A 17,937-nucleotide genomic window follows, 5' to 3' on the forward strand; every position below is an offset into this window, starting at 1 on the left:
CTGGGTAGAAAAACAGTAGTGCTAACAGTTTACATTCAATTCCCAGTGTTCCTTCTCTGGGTGTAGTTGTTTCTGTCCATCATTGATCAACTGGAAGTGAGTTGGATCTTCTTTATGTTGAAGATATCCACTTCCATCAGAATATATCTTCATACAGTATTGTTGCTGAAATGTATAGTGATCTTCTGGTTCTTCTCATTTCACTCAGCATCAGTTCATGTAAGTCTCTCCAAACCTCTCTGTATACATCCTGCTGGTCATTTCTTACAGAGCAATAATATTCCATAACATTCATATACCATAATTTACCCAACCATTCTCCAATTGATGGACATTCATTCATTTTCCAGTTTCTAGCCTCTACAAAAAGAGCTGCCACAAACATTTTGGAACACACAGGTCCCTTTCTCAACTTTAGTATTTCTTTGGGATCAAAGGGTATGCACAGTTTGATAACTTTTTGGGCATAGTTCCAAATTGCTCTCCAAAATGGCTGGATTCTTTCACAACTCCACCAACAATGGATTAGTGTCCCAGTTTTCCCACATCCCCTCCAACATTCATCGTTATTTGTTCCTGTCATCTTAGCCAATCTGACAGGTGTGTAGTGGTATCTCAGAGTTGTATTAATTTGCATTTCTCTGATCAGTAGTGATTTGGAACACTCTTTCATAGGAGTGGATATAGTTTCAATTTCATGAGTATTCTGTAAGAAACAACCAGCAGAATGATTTCAGAGAGGCCTGAAGAGACTTACATGAACATCATGATGCTCAGTGAAGTGAGCAGAATCCAGGAGATCATTGTATTTGACAACAACAAGATTATACAATGATCAATTCTAATGGACGCGGCTCTCTTCAATAACAAGATAATTCAGAACAGTTTCAGTGATCTTGTGATAAAGAGAGCACTCTATTCTCAGAGAGAAGACTGTTGGAATTGAGGGTGGATGGCAAAGTAACATTTTCATTCTTTTTGTTGTTGTTTGTTTGCATTTTATTTTCTTTCTCATTTTTTTCCTGTTTGATTTACTTTTTTTTTTTGTGCAGCAAGATAATTGTATCATATACATATATGTATGTATATATATGCATATATTAAATTTAACATATATTTCTTCCATGTTTAACATATATTGAACTATTTGCTATTGAGGAGTGGGTGAAGGGAGGAATTGGAACACAAGGTTTTGCAAGGGTTAATGCTGAAAAATTATCCATGTATATGTTTCGAAAATAAAAGGCTTTGATTAAAAAATTCCTGGATTCCATATGTTAAGATATAAGGGCTTTTGCTTCTGGCTCCAGAACTTGGTAATAACCCAGGACCTTTGGCAAGTCACAAAACTGGAATCTGATCTGTCTGTAAAAAAGGGATTGATTTCTTTGATCTTTAATGTCTGACAGTATGTATACTATGTGTAGAAATTAAAATAGTTCCAATGCAAAAAAAATTTAGAAAGTAAATAACCTAATTCAAAAAAATGAATGTGTCCCAAAACATATCTTAGAAACAATAATATTATCAAAGAGAATGATATACCAAAACTTATAGAATTGAGTAAAAGCAGTACTTAAGTAAATTGTGTATCTCTAAATGCTTACATGAATAAAATAACAACAGAGGAAATCTTTGAATTATGCATAGAAATAGAAAAAAGCTAGAAAAAAAAGAATGAATTTACAAAGCCCTATTTAATACCAAGTTAGAAATTTTGAAAAGAGAATAATAAAACAGAAAGAAAATTATTAAGCTAATACATAAAATAAGAGCTATTTTTTGGAAAGGGGACACAAAAGTAGGCAAAACTTTGGTTAATAGGACTAAAAAAGAAAGAAAGAAGAAAAGCAAATTCCTAATATCAAAATGAAAAAGTTGGTTTCATCATCAACGAGCAAGAAATTAAATAATAATTTGGGGTTAGTTTGTCCAACTGATTGGCTATAAGTCTGACAATCTAAGTGTAATGAATGAATATTTAGAAAAATATAAAATTCACAAATTAACAAAAGAGAAAATGAAATATTTAACCCCATTTTACAGAAAGAAATAGAATGAAAATTATACCTAAAACTGGTCTACTTTTTCAGTGCCATATGCATCAAACTGCCGAAAAAATATATTTTATAGAGCTAGAAAAATTAATAACAAAATTCATCTGGAAGAATAAAAAGTCAAAAATATCAAGGGAAATAATGAAATGCAGGGAATGGTGGCCTGGCCATACCATATCTAAGACTATATTATAAAGCAGCAGTTATCAAAGCCATTTGGTACAGGCTAAGAAATAGAATAGTGGATCAGTGACACAATAATCAATGATTATGGTGATGTAGTATTCGATGGGCCTCAGGGATCCAGATTCTGGGATAAGAACTCACTATTTCCCAAAAATTGCTGGGAAAACTGGAATATGTCAAAGACTAGACATGGACCTACATTTCATACTCCATACCAAAATAAGATCAAAATGGGTACATGATGTGGCATAAAAAGTGATACCATAAGGGATGACTTGCCTGTAAGATCTTTGAAGAAGGGAAAAAAAATTATGACCAGAGAACTAGAGAGCATTGTGAAATGCAAAATGGAAAAGTTTTATCACATTAAATTAAATAATTTCTGCACAAACAAAACAAACACAAGCAAAATTGGAAGGGAAGTACAAAGCTCAGAAAATATTTTTACAGCCATTTTTCCTGATAAAGCCTCATTTCTAAAATATAAAGAACTGTTTCAAATTTATAAGAATACAAGGCGTGCTTCAGTTGATAAAGTCAAGGAATATGAATGATTTTCAGATGATGAAATTGAGGCCATCAATAATCATGTGAAGATATATTTTGAAACACTGGTGATTAGAGCAATGCAAATTAAAGCAACTCTGAGGTACCACATCATACTTCTAAAACTGCCTGAGATAATAGAAAAAGATAAGGATGAATGTTGGAGGGGATGTGAGAGAACTGTGAAGAATATGGCCATTCTGGAGAGCAATTTGGAGCTGTACCCAAGGAGCCATGGAAATGTGCATGCTCTTTGGTTCAGTGCTGGGTCTGTATCCTAAGCATATCATAAAAGAGGTAGGACCCTTGTGTGGAAAAAACATTTCTCATAACTCTTTTTATGGTGGCAAAGAATTGGAGACTAAGTTGATGCCCATCAGTTGGAATCTGAGTGGCTGAATGGGTTGTGATATATGAAGATAATGGAATACAGTATTTAATGTTCTCTGAGAGTTGATGAGCAGGCTCATTTTAGCAGGGGGGAGCTGTAAAGATTTGTTGATTCTGATGCTGAATGAGACAGTAGAAGTAGGAACATAGTGTAAAGAACATCAGAAAGATTGTGCAACAATCAACTATGAAAGACTTGGTTCTTCTCAGCTGTTCAATGAAAGAAGGCAATTCCAATAAACTCTGAATAGAAAATACCATCTGCTTCCAGAAAGAAGTATAAAGACTGAACGTAAATTAACACATGCAATGTTCACTTTGTTTTCTTTCTTCTCACATTTTTCCCTTTTGTTCCAATTTTTCTCTTCTAATATGATTCATTAAGAAACATGTATTTTTAAAAAAATTAATGTACATGTTTAACCAGAAAACAAACAATAAAAAGGTAAAAAAAAGAAAAGAAAAATACTAATAAATTTCTGGGGAGTAAGTCTACAAAAAATGTAATTGGGCAGTTCAAAAGACAGATTGGGTTAGAACTGAATGTGATATTATAAAAAGCAAAACTGTAGGAAAAGATTAAAAAATAGTAATTATAAAGTAGAAAACAACTGATATGAGGGAATTAGGGAAGAAAGACTAATAGTTCTGGAACTCTATTCTCATTCAGAGTGGTTTAAAGAAAAAATTTGGATATATGGATATAAATGTCCTCTAAATTAAGAAAGAAATAAGAGGGTCGGGTTTAGGGAGGGGGGAAGGATAATAGAACCTAATCATATTAGATCTGGGTTAAATAAAATATACATTTAAAAGGGAATAAAAATATTCTAAATTTATAAAGAAATAAGAGGGGGGAAATAGGAAATAGGGAAAGTGGGATATAAAGGGTGTGTAGATTGATAGAAATAGGATAAATGTTGCTCTCTCTTTATCCCATTTTCATTAATTTACACATCTTTCTGATGAAGATAACAAAAAGATCCTTGTAAAGAAGGAAAGGTAGGTTATGTAATGAGAGGGCAAGGTAATGGGGAGAAGTGAAACAGAAGAGTTAGGAGGTATAGAAAATACAAGATTCATATACCCATCCCTAAATTTGTTGGTTTAAAAAGAACAGGAGTAATATTTATGATCTCAGACAAGTTGAAGCTAAAATATATTTAATGAAAAGAGAAAATAGAGAAAATATACTAAAAGTCTTCCATATTATTTAGACTATGAAAAATAACAGGAATTTAAGACTGAAATATTACTATGGTTTAGGAAATGGTAAGTTGATGGATTTAGAAAAATATGGAAAGATTTAGACTTCTGAAAGAAGATATTATCCAATTTTAGAATAACAGAGAAAAAACAAGCATAGTACGGTATTATATAGTTGCATAGCAATGAATATATTTATGATTACAGATATATGTTTGTATATATATGTGTAGTTTATATATAGGATATATATATCTGTGTTCATATATGTATATATACATACATACAGATACATATGCTTCATTGTAACTGTTTTAGGGAAGGAAAAGGGGGAGAATAAATTTAAAAAGTACACAGCAGAGAAAACCTATAAGAAAGTGCCTACAAGAAAAGATGGACAGCTCTGAACACACTGTGTAGTATTGTAGTATTGATGATAAAGGCTTTCCTGTCATGGAAATTCATTTCTTTGTACTTTGATTCCTCTTATGTTCTGTTGTGTACTTACCAATTTTTTTTTTTCTTTTCCTATTTTATGTTTATATTTTAAATAAATAAAATGGGAAAAGGGCTTTCTTAGCAAATGTTTAACTGGTTGAGAGTGAAATAAATAAATATAATATTTTCCTCACTAAATATCCAATAAAAATACCCAACTAAATGATTTACATTTTTTTCTACTCAAATCAAAACAAACAAAAAGGCTATTTTAATATCATTACTAATGCTACTATTACCAAAATAAAAATGATGATAAAAATAATGAAATGCAGTGATGATATTATTATGATTACCAGTTAGGCCTTTAAAATTCAAAATTATATATAACATACCTGCTATAATAACTGAGAATGTGAGGGAAATATTCTTGAAAGTGTTTCATACCAAGAGATTATGTTATTGAAGTATAATTGTAACCCCACATAACTGTTTATTTTTCTTCATTGCCAAAAGACAAAAGAGAACTTAATGAAATAAAAAGGAAATAAGGGAGAGACCTTCTGTTTGATCAGTAATGCTAGGAAGGACAAATAAAGCTGTTCTTCTTGATAGTTCTCCCAGCGTAAGTAAAAATTCATAGATAAATGGGATAGAACAGTGATTTCTTAATCATACCAAGTGGGCAAGATGAAGGTACTGAGAGAAATATATGGTAACTTAAATCAACTGAGACTAAAGACACAAGAATAGATTTATATTTCTAGATTTTGTTTCCTGCAGAGCATATGTGCATGTCATTCACATAAGTTAAATTTACCTGTCTCTTTCTCTCACTCTTTCTCTCTCTGCCTCTGCCTTTTTCTCTCTCCCTCTCCCAAGTCTTTTCAAAGGACTTAGAAGATTAAGAATCACAATAAGCCTATGAAATAGGAAGTGCAAGTAGCATCCTCATTTTAAATCTGATTATACTGAAATCTAGAGAAATTAAATACATTGACCATACAACATTTGACAGAAGAAAAACTCTAATCCAGGTCTCCTACCTATAGAGTTTTTTCTGCTATATACCAATGTATTTCACTTGAAAAGCTTACACTTCCATGTGCTTAAAGTTATGGACAGTCTTTGATTATAAGTATACTTTTAAAATTTGATAGAGAAGTTGTGTAGATGTGTTAGGTTCTTACTAGGTGCTAAGTTGGTACTTAACAATTCTCTAGCTCAGGGTTCACACCTTTAGTTCACACCTTTAAAAAGAGTTCTGAAAAGTTTACACACCTTTAAAAGGAGCAAGTTCATTGGTTGTAAGTAGTTCCCACAAGCCCCTGGAGTACCCACAAGTCCATTCTCTGGGAGGATAAAAGAGGAGGCCAATGGGGAAGGAGAAGAGTTGGAATTGGGGAAGTACAAGACTTCTCAGGAGAACTTCAGGGAAGCTGGAGGAGATTCAGAGCCAGGATTCAGGAAGAAGAGGATTTGAGATTCTACCTTCACTCTGGCTGGATGCTCCAGAAGCCTCCGAAGAAACCTGCTCACAGAGAAAAGGATTAAGAGAAAAGAAACCTCCTCCCAGAGAAGTATTACAATTGAGAGACAACAGGACACTACAATTTGGCGCCCAACATGGGGCAAAGACTTTTGCTTATCTTAATTCTGGCTGGTTCTGAACCCTTCAGAGTGAGCTAGCCTGGTCCTTTAAATAGATGCTCCAAAATTGTAATGATAGCAATTGTAGTGAGAGAAAGAGAAGTTCTCTACTTTCTATTTCTTTATACTAACATTTAATATCACTCCATTTTATAATTAGCCAACATAATTAACAGGTAGTCCTGGTCACCTCTAATGTGTGTGCATAGACTTCTTAAACTTTTTTTCCACTTGTGTTCCCATTTCGCCTGAGAAATTTTTACATGATCCAAAGTATATAGGTATATACAATAGATATACAAATTAAACACTTACTGATGATAAATCATAATTTTGAATTATGATTGTATATGAATTGACATTCATTCATGTAGCCACACATGGATTTGGGATCCACATTTTCAAGAAGCCTTGTTCTAATTATTTTACAAGATCAACAAAAAGGCTAAGCATTGATCTATCTGTATTGAATTCTGAAGTCAGCACCAATCCAGCAATCAGATTAGGAAATATTTTTCTCCTTCCCCAGAATACCAGAAGCCAGAGCTGATGATTTGTAAACTCATAATGATTCTATTATTTTCTGTACACTCTCTATATAGGAAGTGATTCATATTCATATATCTTTTTTTCACATAGAGACATCCCTTCTCTCTGAGCCAGTCAATGCTGCTTTATACTCTGGCTGATAACTATGAATTTAAAAAAGCTTTTAACTATCATGAATGCTGAATTGCAGTGAGTCTTTTTGTTTTTCAAAATGAAAAATAGGATGACATGTAAGGCATTGCATTCCTATTGATAATAATATAGGAAACAACAAATATAAATATCACATATACTGCCACCTGTTTTAACTTTGTGGAATAATCTTGCTTAATATTTTTCTTTGTTTATGAAAAAGATGTATTGGTTATTAGAATGTGAAGATTTCAATGTGGTCTGAAAAGAAAACTTTTATACTATTCCTGCCTTTCTGAAATTGATTATGAGATTTTTAATGCCCTAATACATTGTCAATTTTTGTGTAAATGCCATGTACTGCTAAGAAAAAGATGTCTCTGTTCACTTTTCTCCAGAGGTCTATCATATTTAGATTTTCTAGGATCCTATTAATTTCCCTAGTTTCTTTCTTATTTAGTTTGTGATTAGATTTGTATGATTATGAGAAGGGAAAAGATGAGATCTCCCACTAATATAATTTTGTTGTCTATTTCTTCCTGCAATTAGCTTAATATCTTTAGGAATTTGCCTGCTCTACCACTTGGTACATATATATTTAGTATCATTGCTTATGATACCCTTTATCAAGATGTACTTTCCTTCCTTATATCTTTCAATTAGATCTATTTCTACTTTCGCTTTATCTGAGATTGAAATTGCTGCTCCTTTTGTTTTACTTCAGCTTAAGCTTAACAAATTCTGTTCCAGCCTTATCGTTTTTACTCTATATGTGCCTCTGTGGGTCTAATGTGCTTCTGTAAACAACATATTGTGGGATTCTGTTTTTTGCTACACTCTACTATTTGCTTCCAATTTATGGGAGAGTTTATCACTTTTACATTAACAATTATGATTGCTAGTTCTGTATTTCCCTCCATCCTATTTTTTCCTCTCTATATACTTTTGTTTTCTCTTCCCACTCTGGCCATAGTATTGTTTTTTTTTTTTTCTTTCTGTGGCCCACTCCACCCACTACCTTATCTTTTATCACTCCTCCTCCCTTCTCTTACATTTTTCCCTAGGTTTTTTTTTTTTCTGCCCTTCTTTCTATGCAGCCCCTCCTTTATTTTCCCCTTTCTCCTTCTACTTTTTATCGGGTTACATAACTGAATGAGTAAGTTTTTTCCTCTTTGAATCCAAACTGATGAGATCAAATTTCAAACAATGCTCATTCCCTTCCTTCTTTTCCTGCCATGACTTTTATATGTCTCTTTATGTGATCTAATTTGTCTCATAATACATCCCTTTTCCTTTTCTCTCAGTCCTTTATACACTCCTTAATTTCTTTTTTTTTTTGATATCATAACATCAGAGTCTATTCACAACTAAACTTTCCATCCATGTGATGCCTTCCTTTGTCTGCCCCAGTAACAGATACAATTCTCAAGAGAAAAATATGTTCATCCATTTACCTTTCTATGCTTATTTTCAGTCCTGTGTTTGAGAAATAAATTTTCTGTTTATTCTGTTTTTTTTTTTCAATAAAAATTATTGAAAGTGTCTTACTTCATTTGAAGATCCATCACCTCCCCTGAAAGATGATGTTCATTCTCAGTGGGTAGTTAATTCTTGATTGTAACCCTAGGTCATTTGTCTTCTTGGATATGGTATTCTAGGCCTTCCAATCCTTTATTTTTTTTTTTTTTTAATTTTTTTTTTTTTTACTGTTTAGTGACAATTTTTTTTTTTAATTTTTATTTTATTTTATAATTATAACATTTTGACAGTACATATGCATGGGTAATTTTTTACAACATTATCCCTTGCACTTACTTCTATTCAGATTTTTTCCCTTCCTCCCCCAACTCCCTCCCCCAGATGGCAAGCAGTCTTATATATGTTAAATATATTACAGTATATTCTAGATACAATATATGTGTGTAGAACTGAATTTTTTGTTGCACAGGAAGAATTGGATTCAGAAGGTAAAAATAACAGTTTACATTCATTTCCCAGTGTTCCTTTTCCGGATGTAGCTAATTCTGTCCATCATTGATCAACTGGAATTGGATTAGCTCTTCTCTATGTTGAAGAAATCCACTTCCATCAGCATACATCCTCGTACAGTATCATTGTTGAAGTGTATAATGATCTTCTGGTTCTGCTCGTTTCACTCAGCATCAGTTGATGTAAGTCTCTCCAAGCCGCTCTGTATTTCTCCTGTTGGTCATTTCTTATAGAACAATAATATTCCATAACATTCATATACCATAGTTTACCCAACCATTCTCCAATTGATGGACATCCATTCATCTTCCAGCTTCTAGCCACTATAAAAAGGGCTGCCACAAACATTTTGGCACATACAGGTCCCTTTCCCTTCTTTAGTAGTTCCTTGGGGTATAAGCCCAGTAGTAGTATGGCTGGGTCAAAGGGTATGCACATTTTGATAACTTTTTGGGCATAATTCCAGATTGCTCTCCAGAATGGTTGGATTCTTTCACAACTCCACCAACAATGCATCAGTGTCCCAGTTTTCCCACAGCCCCTCCAACATTCATTGTTATTTGTTCCTGTCATCTTAGCCAATCTGACAGGTGTGTAATGATACCTCAGAGTTGTCTTAATTTGCATTTCTCTGATCAATAGTGATTTGGAACACTCTTTCATATGAGTGGAAATAGTTTTAATTTCATCATCTGAAAATTGTCTGTTCATATCCTTTGACCATTTATCAATTGGAGAATGGCTTGATTTCTTATAAATTAAAGTCAATTCTCTGTATATTTTGGAGATGAGGCCTTTATCAGAACCTTTAACTGTAAAAATTTTTTCCCAATTTGTTACTTCCCTTCTAATCTTGTTTGCATTAGTTTTGTTTGTGCAGAAACTTTTTAATTTGGTGTAATCAAAATGTTCTATTTTGTGATCAATAATGGTCTCTAGTTCTCCCTTGGACACAAACTCCTTCCTCCTCCACAAGTCTGAGAGGTAAACCATCCCATGTTCCTCCAATTTATTTACGATTTCGTTCTTTATGCCTAAATCTTGGACCCATTTTGATCTAATCTTAGTATGTGGTGTTAAATGTGGGTCCATTCCTAGTTTCTGCCATACTAATTTCCAGTTTTCCCAGCAGTTTTTGTCAAATAATGAATTCTTATCCCAAAATTTGGGATCTTTGGGTTTGTCAAACACTAGGTTGCTATTTTTATTCACTATCTTGCCCTGTGAACTTAACCTATGCCACTGATCAACTAGTCTATTTCTTAGCCAATACCAAATGGTTTTGGTGACTGTTGCTTTATAATATAGCTTTAACTCAGGTACACTTAGACCACCTTCCTCTGATTTTTTTTTTTCATTAGTTCCCTTGCAATTCTCGACCTTTTATTCTTCCATATGAATTTTGTTGTTATTTTTTCTAGGTCATTAAAATAGTTTCTTGGGAGTCTGATTGGTATAGCACTAAATAAATAGATTAGTTTGGGGAGTATTGTCATCTTTATTATATTCGCTCAGCCTATCCAAGAACACTGAAAGTCTTTCCAATTATTTAAATCTGACTTTATTTTTGTGGCAAGTGTTTTGTAATTTTGCTCATATAATTCCTGACTCTCCTTTGGTAGATATATTCCCAAGTATTTTATACTATCGACTGTTATTTTGAATGGAATTTCTCTTTGTATCTCTTGCTGTTGGATTGTGTTGGTAATGTATAAAAATGCTGAGGATTTATGTGGATTTATTTCGTATCCTGTGACGTTGCTAAAATTCTGAATTATTTCTAATAGCTTTTTAGCAGAGTCTTTGGGGTTCTCTAAGTATACCATCATGTCATCTGCGAAAAGTGACAATTTGATTTCTTCATTTCCTACTCTAATTCCTTGGATCTCTTTCTCGGCTCTTATTGCCAAGGCTAGAGTTTCTAGTACTATATTGAATAGTAATGGTGATAGTGGGCAACCTTGTTTCACTCCTGATCTTACAGGGAAAGGTTCTAGTTTATCACCATTACATATGATGTTTAATGAAGGTTTTAAATATATGCTCCTTATTATTTTAAGGAATAGTCCGTTTATTCCTATACTCTCAAGCGTTTTTAGTAGGAATGGATGTTGGATTTTATCAAATGCCTTTTCTGCATCTATTGAGATGATCATATGGTTTTTATTAATTTGATTATTAATATGGTCAATTATACTAATAGTTTTCCTAATATTAAACCATCCCTGCATTCCTGGTATAAATCCCACTTGGTCATAGTGTATTATCCTGGGGATGATTTTCTGAAGTCTATTTGCTAATATCTTATTTAAGATTTTAGCATCAATATTCATTAAGGAAATTGGTCTATAGTTTTCTTTCTCAGTTTTCGATCTACCTGGTTTAGGTATCAGTACCATGTCTGTGTCATAGAAGGAATTTGGTAGGACTCCTTCAATCCCTATTTTTTCAAATAGTTTACATAGTATTGGACTTTGTTGTTCTTTAAATGTTTGGTAGAATTCACCTGTAAATCCATCTGGTCCTGGGGACTTTTTCTTAGGAAGTTGGTTAATAGCTTGGTCTATTTCTTTTTCTGAGATGGGACTATTTAGACTACTTACTTCTTCTTCTGTTAATCTGGGCAAGCTATATTTTTGAAGGTATTCTTCCATTTCATTTAAGTTATAGAATTTATCGGCATAAAGGTGAGCAAAGTAGCTCCTAACTATTGTTCTAATTTCCTCTTCATTAGTGGTGAGTTCACCCTTTTCATTTTCAAGACTATCAATTTGCTTTTTCTCTTTCCTTTTTTTAATCAGGTTTACTAAGGGTTTGTCCATTTTGTTGGTTTTTTCATAAAACCAACTCTTAGTTTTATTAATTAATTCAATAGTTTTTTTTTACTTTCAATTTTATTAATCTCACCTTTTATTTTTTGAATTTCAAGTTTTGTGTTTGTCTGGGGGTTTTTAATTTGTTCCTTTTCTAGCAATTTTAGTTGTAAGCCCAATTTGTTGGCCCTCTCTTTCTCTATTTTATGCAAGTAGGCCTGTAGAGATATAAAACTTCCCCTTATTACTGCTTTGGCTGTATCCCACACATTTTGGTATGATGTCTCATTATTGTCATTTTCTTGGGTGAAGTTATTAATTATGTCTATGATTTGCTGTTTTACCCAATCATTCTTAAGTATAAGATTATTTAGTTTCCAATTATTTTTTGGTCTATTTTCCCCTGGCTTTTTATTAAATGTTATTTTGATTGCATTATGGTCTGAAAAGGATGCATTTACTATTTCTGCCTTACTGCATTTGATTTTGAGGTTTTTATGCCCTAGTATATGATCAATTTTTGTATAGGTTCCATGAACTGCTGAGAAGAAAGTATATTCCTTTCTGTCTCCATTTAGCTTTCGCCAAAGATCTATCACATCAAACTTTTCTAGTATTCTATTTACCTCTTTGACTTCTTTCTTATTTATTTTGTGGTTTGATTTATCTAATTCTGAGAGTGCAAGGTTGAGATCTCCCGCTATTATAGTTTTGCTATCTATTTCCTCTTGCAGCTCTCTTAATTTCTCTTTTAAGAATTTAGATGCTGTACCACTTGGTGCATACATGTTTAATATTGATACTGCTTCACTATTGATGCTTCCCTTTAGCAGGATATAATGCCCTTCCTTATCTCTTTTAATTAGATTTTTGTTTTTGCTTGATCTGAGATGAGGATGGCTACTCCTGCTTTTTTGGTTTTTCCTGAAGCATAATAGATTCTGCTCCACTCTTTTACTTTTAGTTTGAATGTATCACCCTGTTTCAGGTGTGTTTCCTGTAAACAACATATAGCAGGATTCTGACTTTTAATCCAGTCTGCTAACTGCTTCCTCTTTATGAGGCAGTTTGCCCCATTCACATTTATGGTTAGAAGGACTAATTCTATATTGCTTGCCATCCTGTTTAGCCCTGCTTATGCTTTTCCCCTTTCCTTCCCTCTTACCCTCCTATGCAGTATTAAACTGGTGAACACCACTTGCTTTTCACAGCCCTCCCTTTTTAGGATCCCTCCCCCACCTTAAAGATCCTCCCCTTATTTTACCCCTTTTCCTCAAAATTACTGTATTCCCTTCCCCTTAGCTTACTCCTTCCCTTTCACTTTTCAATGAAGTGGAAGAAGTTTCACCATAAATCGAATATGTCTATTGATACACGCTATGTTCATCTCCCTCCTTTCTTTCTCTCAGATATAATAGGTTACCTTTGCCTCTTCATCAGATGTAGTACCACCACTTTACATTTTTTTATGATATAATCTCCTTTCCACCTCTAGTTTCTAAGACAAATTGTCCATATTTTCTTTACATATTTTTTTGACAGAACTATAGTTCTCAAGATTTCTTTTTACCTTTTTAGAAATCTCTTGAGTTCTGTATTTGAAGATCAAACCTTTTATGTAGGTCTGGTTTTTTCATCAAAAATAGATGGAATTCATTTATTTCGTTAAATGTCCATCTTCTTCCCTGGAAAACGATGCTCATTCTTGCTGGGTAAGTTATTCTTGGCTGCATACCAAGTTCCTTAGCCTTTCGGAATATCATGTTCCAGGCCCTGCGTTCTTTTAATGTGGACGCTGCTAGATCCTGGGTTATCCTTATTGTGGATCCTACATATCTGAATTGTTTTTTTCTAGCAGCTTCCAATATCTTTTCCTTTGTCTGATGGTTCTTGAACTTGGCCACTATATTTCTTGGCGTTTTGATTTTAGGGTCCCTTTCAGTAGGTGATCGATGAATTTTCTCAATGTCTATTTTACCCTCTGTTTCCAAAACGTCTGGGCAGTTCTCTTTGATAATTTCCTCGAAAATGGTGTCCAAGCTCTTTTTTTCCTCCCATTTTTCAGGGCGTCCGATTATTCTCAAATTGTCTCTCCTGGATCTGTTTTCCAGGTCTGTTGTCTTTCTGGTAAGGTACTTGACAGTCTTTTCAATTGTTTCATTTCTCTGGTTTTGCTTGACTCCCTCTTGGTTTCTCCTTGAGTCATTCATTTCTACTTGTTCCAGTCTAATTTTCAATGATGTATTTTCTTCACTCACTTTTTTTATATCTCTTTGTAATTGTCCAATTGTGTTTTTATCTTCTATGGAATTTTTTTCCATTTTATCCATTTTATTTTTTAGAGAGCTGATTTCTTTTTCCAGCTCACTAATCCTGTTTTCCTTGGAGTTGTTTACCTTTTCCAGCTCACTAATCCTGTTTTCCTTGGAGGTGTTTACCTTTACCAGCTCACTAATCTTGTTTCTCAATGATTTGATTTCTTTATCCACTCTGTCTTTGAATGCATGGGATGACTTCTCCAGGCTCTCTTGCCAAGCTTCCCTTTCCTTTTCCCATTTCTCTTCCAGCTCTCTTGTGAGAGCCTTTTTTATTTCCTCTATGAGATTCTTTTGTATTGAGGAGCAGCTTATATCACTCCCAGGGGATACATCTGGGGACAGTCTGTTCCTATTCTCCTCAGCATTTGAAGTCTGCTCCCTCTCCACACAGAAGCTGTCAATGGTTAGAGCCCTTTTGAATTTTTTGTTCATTTTGTCAGAGTAGGAATCAAAGAAAACAAACTGACAAGAGAAACAATTGGTCTGTTTTGCGGGGGATGGGGCTGGATGGTATTAATGGGCTTCCTCTACAGACTGGGGGTAGGGCAGCAGAGAGCCACTAACAGAACAGCAAAGACTGTACTGAGTCTGCCCTCTGAGGCTCCTAGAACGCACCGAGTCAGTCCAGGTGGGGGTTGGGGGTGGCCGGGCTCTGAGAGACGCTGGCTTTCTGGGGTTCCAATCCTTACCTCCGGTGTTCACACCCTTCCCGACGCTCCTGGCTTGCTGCCAAGGCGGAGCATCCACACTGGGGCAAAAGCCCCTTCACAGAAACGGCAGAGATCACACCCCTCCCCCTCCGGTCTGAGCTGTGTGAGCTGCCTGACTTGCTCTGGCTGTCTGCCCTCAGTCTGTGCCCAGTCTGATTGACCCTCCCCCAAACAAACACAGACCTTTTCTGGTGACTTTCAAGGATGTCTTCTCTTGGTGATCATCTGTGGATTTCTTTCTGGGTCAAGCATTAAGTCAGAGGCTTGTCATGAAGTAAGTTCTGAGAGAAAACGAGGAGCTCAAGCAGCTGTCTGCCTCCACGCCGCCATCTTGGCCCCTTCCAATTCTTTATTGTAGAAGTTGCCAGACTTTGGGAAATCCGAATTCTTGCTCCTTCTTATTTTAATTGTTTTAATGTGACAACTTCAAGTTGAGATTCTAGTTCTGGTGTTTTACAGCAATGTTCCTTGGAATTTTTCTTATGGTATCACTTTCTGAAGGTGATCGTTGGATTCTTTCAGTGACTATTTGCCCTTATATTTCTCAAATATCAGTCCAGTTTTACTCAATGATCTCTTGAAGAATGCTTGAAAAATCCAAGTTCTTTTTTTGGTCATGGTCTTAAGGTAAACCAATAATTTTTCAATGTTCACTTCTGGATCTATTTTCCATGTCAGCTATTTTTTCCAATGAGTAAATTTTCTTCCTTTTTTATCCTTTTTAGTTTGTTTGACTGATTTTTGATGTCTCATAGAGTCATTAGTTTCCATTTGCCTCATTCTTGTTTTTAATGTGTAATTTTCTTCAGCTGGCTTTTCTACCTCTTTTTTCATTTGGTTAATTGACTTTTCAAGGTGTTATTTGCTTCAGTGATTTTTTTTTTTTTTTTGCATTTGGCCAATTGTATTTTTTAAGAGTTGTTTTCTTCAGTCAGTTTTTTCCTTCTTTGTCTAAGTTGTTGATTCTCTCATGATTACCTCTCATTTAAATTTTTAAAGATTTTTTTTCTGTCCCTCTTATTTTCCATTTAATGTCTTGTAGGAGCACTTCCAACAAGCTTCTTTGGGCTTGAATTAATTCATGTCACTCTTTGAACTTTCCTCTGTGGATATTTTGTCCACATCTGCGATGGTGTTTTGGTCTTTATCACCATATTAGCTTTCTTTGATCAAGATTCTTTTCTGTTTCTCTCATTTTCTTTTTCCTTTTTTTTTTTTCTTTTTGTATTTCCTTTTTTTTTTAATGTAAAACTTGGTGCTGCTGGGATAAAGCAGGTGCTCAGGTGCTGTTCCAACCTTTTTGTGAAGCTATGAGCCTTGGCTTTGATCACAAGGATCCCTTGGATTTGCAGCGGACAGCTTTATCTGTCCTTTCTGGACACAGCCATGTTTCCCAGGATTTGCCTTTTGAGCTTGCAATTAGGGATTGTCCTATTGGTTTGCTGCACTAATGAGTTATCATTAAGGCTCTCAGTTGCTGATCTAATGATTAAGCTTTTCATTGGCTTTCCCATACTTTATTTTTACAGGGCAAAATCCCCTTCCACTCTAGTGAGGTTGACTTTTCTTGAAGCTTTCACAATCTATCTTGAACTTCAGAGTGGTTTCATCCTGTCAGATTCTGTTCAGAGGTTTGGTTTCATGTGGTTTTTGAGGGAAACTAGGAAAGCTAGAGGAGCTCCCTAGCTTCACTCTGCCATCTTGACTCTACACCTCAGAATACCTATTAGAATTATTGCATTAAGGTTAACAAAGCATAGATTTCATATATTCTACTATTTAACATTCTATTATTATTTTTCTTTGCCGTATCTCATGATCTGTTTTTAAAAAATATTATATATGTTTCTGAAAAATATATATATTATTTAATGTCTTTTCAGAAGTTTATGAAGAGCTTTCAGTCTGAAATTTTCCTTTATACTTAACTTTCTGTTAAATTTGTCCAAATTTTGTATTGTTCTCAGTGAGCTATATAAAAGTCTCCTTCAATTTTTATGCTAATCAATGTCTTTTTATAAAATATTTAATGTTTCTAATATAAATTTAGACACTATGCCAGTTGTAATATGTAAATTTAGTATTGTCATTAATTTATTGTTTGTAGTTCCTTTAAAAACAATAGATTTTTCCTTTCTTTTTTTTTTTTGCTATTGTGAATTTTTGAATTTTGAATTTCTTTGTATATTTACAATTCCATTTTATTAAAATAAACATATTCATAAGGATAAGGCTTTTAAAATATGTAAATATGTTTTTGATGTCTCTGGAATACAATAAATTCCTGATGTATGTTTTATTATATATTTTGATATTGCTTAATTTTTTTGATTTAGTCAATACATTTACATTTAGAATTTTGATTATGTTCATATGTGCTTCCTTAACTTTTTTGTTTTTACCCTCTTTACTTTAGTACTTTGAATTATTATTATTATTTTTTTTGTTGACATTTCAGTTGTTAACTGCCAGATGCTTATAAATGTATTTTCCTCAGGGGGATGATTGTGGTGGAAAACTGCTTATTTGCTCATAATATTCCTTCTGAGAAAATGACACCTCAATTCATTAACCTTTACTAAATTAAGATCATTATCAGGTTTTTGTCCCATCACAAGCCCATATTTCTTCTTTAGGGAAATGAACCTCAGCAACACTCATTCATTCTAAAATCCTTACTTTGCCTTATTTAATTAGCTAACTAATCAACATTTTCTAAAACTTTAAGCTTTGCAAAATACTTTATAAACATTACCTTATTGTATCCTCACAATCAAGCTCCAAAGTAATTACTAATATTTGCATAATTACAGATGAGGCAAGTGGAAGTTATGACTTGCCCCAAATCACTTAGCTTGTGAGTGTCAAATGCTGCTTGTGAACACAGATCTTCCTAATTCTATGCCCTATGATCTATACATTGTGTCACCTAGCTATCTCTATTTTATTGCCA

This window comes from Sminthopsis crassicaudata, chromosome 4 (genome assembly GCF_048593235.1).
Source record: "Sminthopsis crassicaudata isolate SCR6 chromosome 4, ASM4859323v1, whole genome shotgun sequence".
In the NCBI taxonomy this organism is placed as follows: Eukaryota; Metazoa; Chordata; class Mammalia; order Dasyuromorphia; family Dasyuridae; genus Sminthopsis; species Sminthopsis crassicaudata.